This window comes from Uloborus diversus, chromosome 3 (assembly GCF_026930045.1).
Source record: "Uloborus diversus isolate 005 chromosome 3, Udiv.v.3.1, whole genome shotgun sequence".
NCBI lineage: Eukaryota > Metazoa > Arthropoda > Arachnida > Araneae > Uloboridae > Uloborus > Uloborus diversus.
In genome coordinates this window covers 1,740,349-1,754,617 of record NC_072733.1, presented here as the reverse complement: position 1 = coordinate 1,754,617, position 14,269 = coordinate 1,740,349, and the positions used below count along the sequence as shown (strand labels likewise).

At 31.1% G+C, this 14,269-nt stretch overlaps 1 long non-coding RNA gene across 1 annotated transcript; it reads left to right on the top strand.

Moving 5' to 3' along the window:
* The first annotated feature begins 6,212 nt into the window (after positions 1 to 6,212).
* LOC129219386 (uncharacterized) lies at positions 6,213 to 9,613 on the top strand. The gene is made up of 3 exons (XR_008580409.1): positions 6,213 to 6,269; positions 8,242 to 8,329; positions 9,473 to 9,613. It is a non-coding gene; the product is annotated as an uncharacterized LOC129219386 (long non-coding RNA).
* The last annotated feature ends 4,656 nt before the right edge of the window (positions 9,614 to 14,269 follow it).

Below are 14,269 nucleotides of genomic sequence, written 5' to 3'. Positions count from 1 at the left end.
TGCCAACACCATTACTGGTGTGACAGGAGGTGTGATTCGACGTTTAAAGTTAAAATTAAACTAACCCATTCAGCGGTTGATTTTGTCTGTTGTATGCAAATGAACATACTTTGATGTAACATTTCAACGGAAAACCAAAAGGACCCACAAGTCTTTTTAGTAATTATCAGAAAAGATATCAAGATAGCGAAAATTTACCACTAGTGAGCAATATATTCGAATGAAATTTGCCATGATGTTTCATCTAGAGATTGCTCAAAAAGCAATATACATCGTATACACAGCGTGACCGCACACACACACACATTTTCACTCTGATTCTCTGAAATGTATAACTTTAGTAGACGGGCGGCGATGGTTATCTAACTGGAATGTACTACAGGACGAAGTTTTTTAGTAACAAGATTGTTTGAGCAATCTGCAGATGAAACGTCTCGGAAAATCTCATACGAATGTATAATTGATGAGAGCTAAGCTCTGTTCCAGTCTATGTAGAAGGAACATTCTCAAAAGAATATATTTTTTAAATTCACCAGTGGCAGATTTTCGCAGGTTTTGATATCTTTTCTGTTAGTCATTAAAAATATTTGAGGTGCCCCTTCGTTGTACCGTTCTAATTTTGCATTAAATGTCTCAACGCGTTCATTTGCATACCGCAGACGAAATCGACCACTGTATTTGTTTGTTTAGTTTTAACTATAGACGACGAATGACTCCTCCTGTAACGCCAGTATTGGTGTTGGTACCGTCGCAACCAATTAACCAATAACAACCAATTTGTCAAGTGGTTTTTCATTAGCTGTTAGGAAATTAATAATGTTATACTGTATAATTGCAGCTTCTCCGAGCAGAACTTTTATATACCCTGTGTTATTCGAATCGGGTTCTTGTATTAATGATATTTGAAAGGAGTTGTAATACAATCGTTTTTGCTCTTCTTCATTTGCGAAGAAAATCACTTGTACGTTTCGAATTTAGAAATTCATTTTTTTCAGTTTACGGTCTGGTGGGTAAAGTGGTCATAAAATCGTAGGTTTTAAACTTAGGTGGATAATAAATACAATAAATTCTTTAAACAATTCAACGTTTTTTGTTGTTATTTAACATTGCATTCTTAAAGAACACGGTACATTGAATTTCAGGGAAAAATATATTGATTTTAGTAATTTTATAGCACTTTCTTTTCCCTATGTTCTTTTGACCACTTTACCCCATGGGGTGGGGGAGAGTGGTCATAGCATGGGGTAAAGTGGTCATAGTTAAAAATAGATGCAGAACCATCATAAATAATCGGTGCGTTTATGTGAATACATATTTATACATGCCCTACACGAGATATGCGTATGAATACGCATATACTCGTATATTTTACCCTGTTTACTGTAAAAACAATATATTTCAAGTGAAATATATATTTAATTTATATCTGCCTTATACTTAACGATTAAGTGGCATTAGAAGAACAGTTTGTTAAAATTAATATTATGACCACTTTACCCCATCTTACTTAAATTGCTGTAAAAAATTATCCAAAATAGATTCAGCTAACTGCTAATGCGTAAGAGTTTTTGAGACATGTAAGAAGCTTCCTGTGCAATCAATCAGTTCATAATTCTAACAAACAAAATTTCCCAAGGAAGTTAAAAGAGGTATTTAGATTTTAAAATTTTCATGGTCCACAAAATATTTTTTTAAACCAAATAACATTTTTCCAGTTGCAAAATTTTGTATTCAAAATGTAGTTTCTAACCGCCCTACTCTAAAATAAAATTTTCACTTTCATCTGAACATTTATTTCCAAGCTATAGCCATTAATTTGACGTGTGACCACTTTACTCCATTGACCACTTTCCCCCACCAGATCCTACTTAAAAAGAAGGCAGCTCTGCTCGCGTGTAGTAGAGTAGATTCAATACGAACTCGCGTAATGGAAAATTCAGTAACAAAGATTTTGAGAATCGAAAAATTTTAATTGGTAAAAAAAATAATTGTTCTTGTTGGGTGCTTGTTTATTGGATTGCACCATCATTGTATACAAAAACTACAAAATTATGCGTAGCAAAAGCTCTTAAATGTACAGTAATAATATATATGAGCAATAAAGTTTTTAACTGATAAATAAGTTTAGATTCTGAGTTAAAAAAATACTTATATTGTGTGCATTTGACTTATTTTTGTTTTACAAGGTCGGATGAAAATGGAAGAAGAAAGTCGATTTTCGGTTTATTTTGTGGCTTTTAGAAAATTTGAAGAAATTACTCTATCGAGATCTAAAACTTTAAAGAGATATTAACCTTCCATACAGTTAAAATTTGCACCTCTGAGCATTTTCAAAATTATATATTTTAAATTTCTCAAAATAGTTTTTAAAAAAAATCGTTTTTTTTTTCAATTTTGGACTTTTTTGGGGCGATTTTGGAACCTAAAGATATTATCCTAAGAGTCTAATATTTTAAGGGTACCCTATTGATTCTAAAATGCAACTTTTGAGACCCCAGACGTTTCGAAGTTCGAACATTTATTTTTTTCACTCCACCCTATTGTACAAAGACAATCAACGTAGTAATGAAAAGTACAGATGCTTCATAAAAGTCAGTTTTAAGAAGCAGCTTTAAATGTATGTTGTAGCATTCTAAGTATATCAGGCCAAGAGAACTAAATGATGCACATGTTGAATTCGCTGTCTGGTTTTCAAAAGCTTAATCTCAATATTACTTAGGAGTCTACATTTTACCTTGATTTTAATTATTAGCCTTTATTTAACCTCATTGATAATTAGCCAAAATTTTACCAAAATAGAATTATTATTCTTCCTTTATACTTAAAACTAATTATTAACCCATATTTTAACTCATGGTTAAGTATTAGCCTATAACTATCCTGAACTTCAATTATTTGCGTACATATATCCTCAATGTTAGTTATTAGCTACCATGTATTCATTTTTTAAACATGCTCATATGTAAACATTTAATGCACTTTAAGTTTCATGCGCATTGTGTTTCGTTTTCAAAATTTGAATACGTAAAAGAATGAATCATTATTTTGACCTGACAAGTTATATAAGCGGAGACTTGCCTTAAAATATTTTTAAAAAAAGAAAAAAAAGAGAAGAAAAGAAAGAAAAGGGAAAAAAACAAAAAGAATGGTGCCTCGAGAAAGGCTAAGTTATGAAAGATGGCCAAATCCAAGAGAAATTCGTAAGTTTTACCGAAGTGTACAGAATTTTTCAAAAGTATTTTTCTCTTTCGTCCAAACGATAAAAACTATAAATCTGAAACATAGCAGAAGTGGATGAAATTTGACGGGAAGAATTTTTAACTTTACATCGACCTGTTTCATCCTCCATCAATCGCATACATCTTCGAAAGAATATGTCAGATGAGATACATAAATGCCATATTTTCATTTGTGTCTGCATTTCTTTATTTTTTTCGAAAAAATTCACCTTCCGTTTATAACCTCTTCAGCCGATAATTTTTTGTCATGTGATATATTCTTTCATAGTTGATAAACATGTGAAAATAAAATTTTCCTCGAGGTAAAATTATTATAAACTTCACTATTTTTTCAGAAAAACAGCATATATTGATCTTATTTATTAGTGTATAACCGTGATCTATATTTTTATATTTACTTCTAAAACAGAACAGAGTGGAAGTATCTTTTATTGATAGTAAAGAAATCGTATGGCAAACTCTATCAACCGTAGTAAAAAAATTACGAAAAGGATGTGGAAGCGTGTATATAATGAAAATAACATTCTTCTTAAATATAGAGAACACTGTTAAAAATTTCACTGAAAAAATGGTTAAATAACAGTTTATTTTATTGTCATTTTACCGTATTCAGCCTCAACAGTCAAATAACCATAAAAAAGATGGTTTTCAAACCATTAATCGAAAGAAAAACAGTATTTTCACCGTATTTTGAGAAAGCGGTTATTTCACCGTAAAGTTTAGCCAATCGGATCGACTGACAGCCAATAGGAATTCAGCGCGCGCAACGCCATCTTCCGGAAATGGAAAAGCGAGGGTGATGATAGCAAACATGGCGGCCTCTATTGGAAAGGTAAATACATTTTTCATTTATTAGATTTTTAGTTATTTGTTGTGTACTTAATGTTATCTCTACTAACACTTATTTTAAGAGCTGAAACGCACTTATAACATATCAATGAGTGCCACTGCACCTATTCTTTTCTTACTTTAGATTATACATATACGTAAGCAATGTTGAATGCATTTACAGTAGTAAATTTGAAACTTCGACTCTTCCCTCTCTATTTCCCTGAGTTTATTATCCCTTCCAGGGAAAATACTGTTCAAGTTGCAAAAAACAATTATCTTTTAGGAATTGTACCATATTTTGCGAAATACTGAGTATTTGGCCGAGAATTACAATCGTATACGGTTGAAAATTGTCTTCCATATTGCATGTAGTATGATATGTGTCGAATTTGGTTAGTTTATCTGCAATTCTGCACAAATTTAAATTCCTTTATTTATTTGAAAATCTACTGCTTCAGATGTATGATTTTACAGCGTACAATCATGGTAATGTTATGTAAATAAATCTTGCAGGAAACCAAATGTTTCTGCACAATGACTATTATTAAACTTGGATCACTGTGATTAATTAAATTAGATTGCTTTTTAGCAGTATTTATTATATTGTAAATCAACTTTTAGATATTTGAAGTATGAAAAATCAGTAATAAGCTGACTTTTCATATTTATGACCACTTAATATCATGATGTCTTATTTTTTTACTTTTTCTCTTTTATGTATAAATGAGTAAGTAAGAGTAAGGTTAATGTAATGTGTCGTAAGATTTAAGAAATAAGTTATTAGGTAACGGATAAACTAAAACCCCCACTTATACGAATTTTAAAAATCCTCCCGGAACCAAATACTTCCACTTAGACGCAAGTGTTCAAGTTCCCAGCTTAATCGAATAATATTGTTTAGCTTTCCCAATATTTTTGCAGAGAAAATTTTCGAATAAATTAAGTCAGAACTAGAGTTTAAGCCGAGTTCAAAACTTTTTAGCAAAAAAGCTAAAATGTGAAAAAAAAGCTTTAGCGAAATGCTAAAACATCCAAAGTTAATGAATAACTTTCCATAAGGCAAATTATGGGGAAGGTGTTTCTTTCTAAATGCCTCAATGCGTTTCACCTGCAATTGCAAATTAAATTCCAAATTTAGTTTGAAATGAAAAAATTTAGAATTAATGCAACTGCAAGCAGAAACACTGGTAAGTACAATTATTGACGTAAGATATAAATTCATATTTTTTTTGGCCAACAATGGGGGGGGGGGCATTTATATTTTGTCAAAACATTTCCACTAACTCTAATTTCTTTTGTCGTTCCCATTGCAAAAACCAACACAGTTATAAGTTAATAACACTGAAAAATATTTACCCTTTTAAGATGAGTATAAATTGATAAATACATCCTAACCTCTTTTTGTGGTGGATAGGGACCACATTAAAAAACTCGCATAAAAGAGTTCGTTCGTTTCATAAATAACTTCGTCCATTTTATAAATACTTCCCAATCTCAAGCTTCAAAAATTTTCATATTGTGACATATTATTTATGTAACGCTTACTCATTTTGTGTGTAATGGATTACTGGGAGTATACCCTCAGAAAAATTGGTAGGAACATCACTGATCCAAATAACAATCAACAGCAAACAGAAGAGCAATTACGTCTAAATGTATTTCATTTTAGCAGTAATTGCTTTTAAGCATCTTCAAATTACGAGGCTCTGTTGTTTTTAAGTAATTGGCCGAACAGAATATTCGGCTTGTCTGCAGACAGGGCCGCCAAGAGTTAAAGGGGGTCCCCTTGTCAGTTTGGTTGATGGGATCCCATTCCCCCATACTTTATGAGAAAGTAAGTGTAAAAAACTAAATACTTATAATTAATGTCCTATAATTTTCAAAATCTCATGACTCCGAGCAATGCCATGAGAGCTGTGTATGCACAGTTAAAAAAGTAATTAAAAAAAAGAATTATTAAAAATCAGTTTTGCTATCTAATTTTTCTTTTGTATTTGTATTACAAACAGATGAAGTATTTTAAAATTATGAAAAATATGCTTATGATATAAATAATTAAAGTATGTTTTTAATCCTTATGTGACTTACTAGTGTTTTTCTTTTCACCTAATAGACATCGTTTGTAAGATCCTAAGAATTTGTGGACAGTTGATGGCATTGGGAAAAACTCATCAATGATGCATTTGCAAACTTTAAGAGGTACTAAGTATTTTCATTTATTTTTTGTTTCCAATTAGTCTCTTTCTGGATATCTGTTTGACAATCTTGTAGAATGCCTAAAAATTTGGTATTATTAATCTTTGAATTAAAATATTGAAAAGTTAATATCCAAGTGTTTCGTTGTTATATATTATTAATCACCTATTTGATTAATTTTTGAAATTATATATTTTTAAACACTTAATATTATGAAGTTTTTTTTTTCTGGTTACTGTTTCATATTTAAATGAGTTTGATAGTAGGGTTGATGTAATGTGCCGTAAAATTTAAGCAAAATTAAAAAGCAAAAATAAAATTTTAATTTAACATTTGAGGCTTTTTTATTACAGAAAAATTACTTTGAATTTGATAATAGTAGTTTGGCTATGGTTTTCAACTGCTGTAACTTTCCTTCATTCCATAGAGAAAGATGTGTTTGTTTACCAATTGTCAGATATTTACATTTGTTTGCTATTTGATGGTAGAATACTGAAATAATTAGCCGAATCAAATATCTGGTTTATCTGCCGAATAGGCAGTATACTGAGTATCAACTGAATATAGTTAAAATGTTATTTTAACATTTTTATAAAAACTTAATATTCTGAGTTATTTTTCTGTTTATTGTTTTGTTTTTAAATTATTTAGTAATTTTCAGTAAATTACTGCCCTAGAGCCAGAGCTAAGGCAGAAATACATAAAATACACCACCAGCTCCATTCGAGGGTTGTAGTTTCGTGCTTATTAGCACTCATGAGCCCAGATTAGGAAGTGACTGCGCTGGAGGTGGAAAACAACTTAAGAGAGCCAAGAGTGCCAAACAAACTGGTAGCTCATATAAAAGAAGTGTTTGGCACTCTCGGCTTCCTTAAGGGGGTTTTCCATCTCCAGCTCAGTCCCTTCCTATTCTGGGCTGATGAGTGCTAATCAGCACGAAACTGCAGTCCGCAAATGGAATGACTGAGCTGGCGGTGTATTTTATGGATTTAGTAATAGAGTAAGGTTCAGGGGCATGCACAGGGGGAGGAGAGAGAGAAACACCTGTTAGCCTGAGCATGAAGGGTGCCTGAGATTTTTAAAATGAGAGATGAAATATGTGTAGGGGACATAAGAGTAAACAATATAGAGGAGGGCCAGAAAAAATCATTTGTGACGGGCCCCAAAATTTCTGGGCACGTCCTTGGTAAGGTTAATGAGGTGTGTGATAAGATTTAAGAAAAATTGAAAAAGCAATACAACTTGAGCTTAGTATTTTCTCTTGCATTAAATTTACTTTCAGTGTGATAATACTACTATTAATAAGAATTTGCATACTATAATTTTCATTCATTGTTTCAAAAAATATGTTTTTGGTCTCCATTTGTCAAATATTAAATTTTTTCAGTATTCCGTTGCTGAATATTAAAGTACAATCGACCAAACTGAATCTTCGGTGCATCCGTAATTTGAATTATATCTGTGACAAAGCCAATTTAACTTTAACCAGGAGTTTGCATTTTTTTTTTTTTTTTTTTTTTGCATTAAAAAGTTTAACAGTTATTTTTACATTTGAAAAAAATCATTCAAGGTAAAACTAAAAATAATTCTTCAATTGAATAGGCTAACTCTTTAGGATATTATATAAATCTAATAACATAAATCTAATAACATTCTATCCAAGTAGCAATTTTGTTTTTATAGTGATTAATGTTACTTTTATATATTGTTGCAAATAATGCCAAAAATTTGAATATGTAAAATCAGTTTTAAAAATTCAAAATCCAAGTTTTAAAACCATTGGGAAAAAGTTGGATCACTGTTTAAATGTTGTTTTCAAAAATGTCGGGGTTGGGGGAGGGGGGAGTGAGAGAGAGCTTTTTTCAATGGCTTAAAAAGTCTTGGTAACAAAGTTAAGGATCTGAAATGAAATTACTTCATAAATTATTCGAGATTTTTCTTGCTTTGTCATTTGAAGTTATTGGGCACTTTATAGAATATCCTTGTGGACTTAAAAGAGGAATTAATGGTGTCAGTTACAGTTGTATACTCTTCAAACAAAGGACAAAAAAGTTTGTCGTAAGGTTAGTATTTAAATTTCACAAAGTGAGGGCTTTGTTTTTTTTAGCAGAATAAAAGATCTGTTATAGGATTTTTTTTTTGATGAATAGTTAAGAGGAGATTTTATTAATTTTTATTTGTTCTATTTAGTATATTTTCCAATTTTTAAAATTATTTTTTGCAAGCAAGGTGAAAAATAAAGTCTGAGGCTTTATTATTTTTCTCAGAAAAAAATTGCATAGCAAACTTTTTTTTTGTATATACAGTTGAACTCGGTTAATATGAAGTATCAAAAAGCTATGAATTCGTTTGTATTAGCAGTTATTCGTAACTACTGTGAATGAGTGATTCTGTGGGGGAAAAAAAAACATGAAGAAATGCTGCTCTACATTTAAAAAATATTGCTGCACGAATTGTACATTTAGCACATTCATTTATAAGAAACGAGATATTTATTTCTGAATATATTTGGAAAATATTGAAAAAGGAAGATGGTATCGAAAATCACGGAATAGGTTGTAATCCGCAATGGAAGACGAACAATTTTATCTCCGTATAAATTGCAATTTCTGCGGGTCAACAAATGTACGGACTGTACTTTCTATGCAAAATAATCTATATTTTCTTGATACACGATGGGACTTCTACTACCAAACGAAGTAATGAATAATTTCTAGAAAAGGATACTACAGTATTCAACCACAAACGTTTTTAGTAAGAGGTCAGGAATTTTTGTTCGTCTTAGCCGAGACTTGCAATTACGCATTATGCGTGAAATTTTCATTGTAATTAGATAGCGAACCAAACTTAACGAATAAAACGTTCATTTTTGCCGTGATTTCATATTAAGAGAGTTAAACTGTACATATAATGAATGTACTTTATTTGATTAGCTTTAATGTGCTTTAAATGCAACTGAATTTTTTAATAATGCTGCAGATGTATTTTAACTTGTAAGTTATGCCTTAAGAAAGCATATTTAATTTGCTACGTTCTTCCTAACGAACCAGTATGTTCTATTGTGTGTTGAGGTAAATATTGGAAAAGATGAAAAGTGATTTTGCTGTTGCATTTAATTTAAGGTTAACAGAAACTGATTTTGTAGTTTCAGAATACCATAATATTAGGCTTGTGTTTTACATGGCTAATTTTAATCTATGTTTCAGGTGCTTTGTGGAAATAAATCCAATGCCTGGGTCCAAGACATAAAAGATGATTTTTATTATTTGTAAATGTTGCGATTTGCAATACATTTGTTATGTTGTATATATGTATTTGTGAATTATTTTGTATTGCTCAAATTCTAAAATAAACAAGATCTCCACGTAAGGTTTCTTATTTTTTCTGTGTTTAAAATATTTTCAATAATAGAGAGCTTGGATTAAACTGTCATTTGGGAGGTAAAACTTAGTACCAGCAAATTTTACATTATTGTCATCTACTGTACTTAATAGAGCTCGAGTAAAATGTAAAATTTCAGCATTTCCCTAATGCTGGTATGGAATTCAAAAATTATTTTTTCACATAGCTCAAAAAATCATTTCTGCAGGTATACCTTCCCATAGTAGTACATTCAAATGCATATGCAATTGCAGATTCTTGCTTCTTTTTTTTTTTTTTTTCATGTTAGTGCACTTGAATGCATAAATGTTTATTGCTGGGTTTTTTACTTGATTTTAGGTCCTTTTTTATCTTTGAAAAAAAATTTAAGAAGTAATTTTTGTTTCGCCACGTCTCATAGAAAAATTTAAGAAGTAATTTTTGTTTCGCCATGTCTCATAGAAGCCGACCTTGAAGAACCATTGCTTACCATTTTTTGTGTGAATGATTGGAAAGATCCAATCGTTTTAGTTCAGAAGTAACAAGTTTTCTGAGCATTTTTTAAAATATTGCTTGTTTTTTCATTTTTGCTGCATATTTTCATAGTTTTAGTGCATATTTCAATCACTTTTTATTGAATATAACCACAGCTCTAATTATACATTAAAAAATACTGATAATCAATCTTGTACATTGTGTAACAACATGTAAGTACTGTGTAGTGTATCTATTGGGTTTTTACTTATTGATTTTTAAAAAATTGAAGTCAATTAAAATATTCTCTTAATTAATGCCTTTATTTTTAATATTCCGTAACTGTTACAGTTGAAATGGTAAGCCTTAATTCTGAAAGGAAACTCTCTCTCTCGAATTAATTTCTTACCTGTATTTATAATTTATAGACTAAAGAGATCCATTCATGTAATTAACATACTATAAAACCTGACCAAATGGGTTAAATTACTGTGAATACTAGTAATTAGGTGCCTGTGCACATTTTAAATGGTTACAAAAAGTGTTTCATTAAGAGTCTTTCCACGTGCTAATCATATGTGGTCACAATACGTAAAGTGGTATAGTTACGGTCCATCAACATACTAGTCCTATATGGTAACAAAACCGTAAAATGTTACATTGTGGTATCTTTATGGTTTTTTTGACGTACTAGTGGAATATGGTTACAAACCCGTAAAATGTTGTATTTACGGTTTTTCTCCGTATTTTTTGAATATGGTTACAAAACCGTAAATTGTGGTTTTTACGGTTTTTCACCGTACTAGCTGTATACGGTTAGAAACCGTAAAATTACATGTTTACGGTTTTTTAACCATTTTAGTTGAAAATGGTTTTGAACCCGTAAATGTGAAGTATCAACCCTAACCGTAAACTTTACGGTTAATCAGACGGACACACTGCTGCCGGTTATTTCACCGTAATTTTACGATGAAATTTCTAACAGTGAAGTTAAATAAATCGATGTCGTTTATTAGATTATTACAATTTAGCGTTTTCATTTAGTATTCCCCCCCCCCCTAAAATATTTTTAAAATCATCAAAACCGATCTTTTTCTTTCTCTAGGGATTTGTTCTACAGTTTTTTCTCTCATTTTCTGGTATAAAATCAAAGCATAGGACTCACTCCGATGAGCCCCATACCCGAAAAAAAAGTTATTTTTAATATATATATATATATATATATATATATATATATATATATATATATATATATATATATATATATATATATATATTGGAAGCATCGCATTTTGCTTAATCAGAGTCGCATCGCAGATCTTCAGTAAAGCACTTTCCCACATTATTCAACTTACATTGCCACCGTAATTATGATTGAAAATTAACTTGAATGTGCTTATAAAGTAGCGTTATTACATATATTTATATTTCTGGGGATGTATTGTTTCTATTGTTTATCGCTTCTTAACACAGTTAAAAATAACGGGGTCAGTGCATTCCCAAAAATATAAATATTCATTAATGCTATACTATAAGGCATTGTTTTCCAACCGGTGGTTCGCGAATCCCTGGGGGTTCGCAAGAGGTATAAAGGGGGTTCGCCATAATGTTGTAATGGCGGATTTTAAAATTTTTGTTTGAGATGAAATCTCAAGTTCAAGCGTTTTTTGTTCTTCATTTGTTTCTTGCACAATCGATACTCTTTGGACGCAAATGTTAGCATATTTCAAGAATTAAGTATGTCATTACAAGGAGCGGGTTTTTACCGTTTTCATTGAGCATATATGATAGAATTGAAGCCATTTTGAAAAGTTTTAAATTTTGAATAGCATACGAATACTTTGGTTTTCTCTGTAGCTTTTTATCGGAAAATTCTATTAAATTCGATATAAATATTTTATGGAGCATATGCGAACGTCTGAAACATTTATAGTTAATTTTCAACATTTAGTTTCTTCACCTTTTAAGTGTGACAAAGTGTGTGGTGTATCGAAAATGCATAAAAATGCGATTTCGCTACTGTTTGCTGATGAAATTTTAATATTACTTAAAGTACAATGTTCTTCGAACTGACGAAAAAGAGAAAGACTAGTTAGCAACTAAAACCAATTTCCTATGTGAAAATTTGCGACAATGTGAGGGTACGCAGTAAAAAATTAATGAAATTAGACCTTGCAATTTGAATTTTCTCCCTATGTAAAAAAGAAAGTTATAAAATTTGTGCAGAAAAATTATCTTGTAATAAGTAAACATATTTTTTTAGTAAAAATAACTTTTTATGCAGTCATTAGACTTAATTATTGGCGTTTTTATTGCTTCTCAAAAATAAAATAAAGTAAATGAGAATAATTACGCATTTTGTTCTGCACGTTTGGTATAAACACAGGAAAATTCCTCAGCATTCAAACAATTGATGTACGCAACATATCTGTGTCAAACAAGCAGAATCGTAGTCCTTTTTAACAAGATATAAATTTAGAGACCTTTCGAATTTTACTGGTTGAAAAAAGATCATTTAGATACTCTGAGACAATTTTATAAAATGCGTGTTTAAATATCATTCTCTAATTGATTTCTGATTTAGGGTTACTAATAAATATATTGTTCTATCACGAAAAGACAGTTTGAATTTTATTAACTTTTTAGACAAGCGTTTCTATTTGAAAAATAATTTTACACATGTAAAGAGTTAAATACAGATGTAAATTTAATGCTGAATTCAATGCCAGACTGAAACTCATATATTTGAGCCAAACTTTGGACTTTTTTGTTCCAGAACTATCCTTTTAAGATTTTCTCAAAGTTGACTGAAGCCCAATGAAAAAGAATTACTGCGTTTGTTTTTAATTGAATTATATATACATTCATTTTCTAGCTATCATTTCAGTTTGTAGCAATGTTTGTCCTTTTTTTATTTATTTATTTATTTTTTGCAGTTATGTTTTGTAATTGTTAAGAAAATAAGAGCAGATTCAAAAACATAATAATAATAATAGTAATCCTAATTATTATTGCGAGTGAGTTTTTTTTTCTTGCTTGTTACTCATTACTTATTGCAAAAGGGGCTCGCCAACTTCCTTTGGATTTTCAAAGGGGGTTCACAAGAAGAAAAAAAAGGTTGGGAACCGCTGCCATAAACGTATGTAAGAATATTTTAATCTTGATTATGTCTGTGAATTATGTTGAAAACTACGGGGCGGCTGTTTACTGCAGATCTGCGATGTGGCTCTGACTAGGCAAAATGTGATGCTTCCAATAATTTTTAAATTATTTTTTACATTGTGAAATTTTTTTTTTTCGGGTATGGGACTCGGAAGTTTTATGCAGAAAAATCAGAGAAAAAATTGTAAAAGAAACCAGTAGAAAAAAAAATTATTTGAATTTTGTCATCTTGAATTCAAATTATGTTTTTCGCAATCACGAGTGTGTGTGTATATGTAAGGGTGTGTGTTTGTGTGTGGGGGGGTATGTGTGTGTGTGTGCAGGCATGAGTGTGTGGGTAGTTGTGTGTATGTGTGTGTAGGCATATGTGTTTGTGTCTGTGTGCAGGCATGAGTGTGTGCGTAGTTGTGTGTATGTGAATGTGTAGGTGTATATATGAGTGTAGGTTCGTGTATGTATGCGTGTAAGTGTAGGATATTGACGAAACCTGGAGACGGTTTTCGCTAGAGATGCAGCATCGTGAGGAGCCGGTCGACGGTGATGCTGCGGAGGGTGCTGGTGGGAAAAATCAAAGGAACGTCAAAAACAGTCAAATGAAAGCAATAAGCAATCGTGATTGCTCAAAAAAAGATCGGTTTTGATAAATTTAAGAATATTTTAGAGAGGAATACCCCTATGAGCATCCCAACTTGCTCCAATTGTTCATGCTTTTGAACTTTATATCTCTCTAGCCCCTCAGAAAAGGATTAATGGATAATAAAATTCTCCTCTCCCCTCCAAATAAAAATAACGGCTAAGAAACTGTCGAAAACTGAAAAAGAATGGGGGCGTAATTGGCAAAAAGTGGGACGCGTAGGGGGAAAATGGTGGATTTAGGGTATGATATTTTGCATAAGAATCAGCAAGAATTATATCAGTAGCACTTTGAAGAAAATATTTTGCCGCATGGTGTAATTTGAACGAATGAATGAGCACCTCCATAGGGGAAGGTTGCCGTCAATGGACCG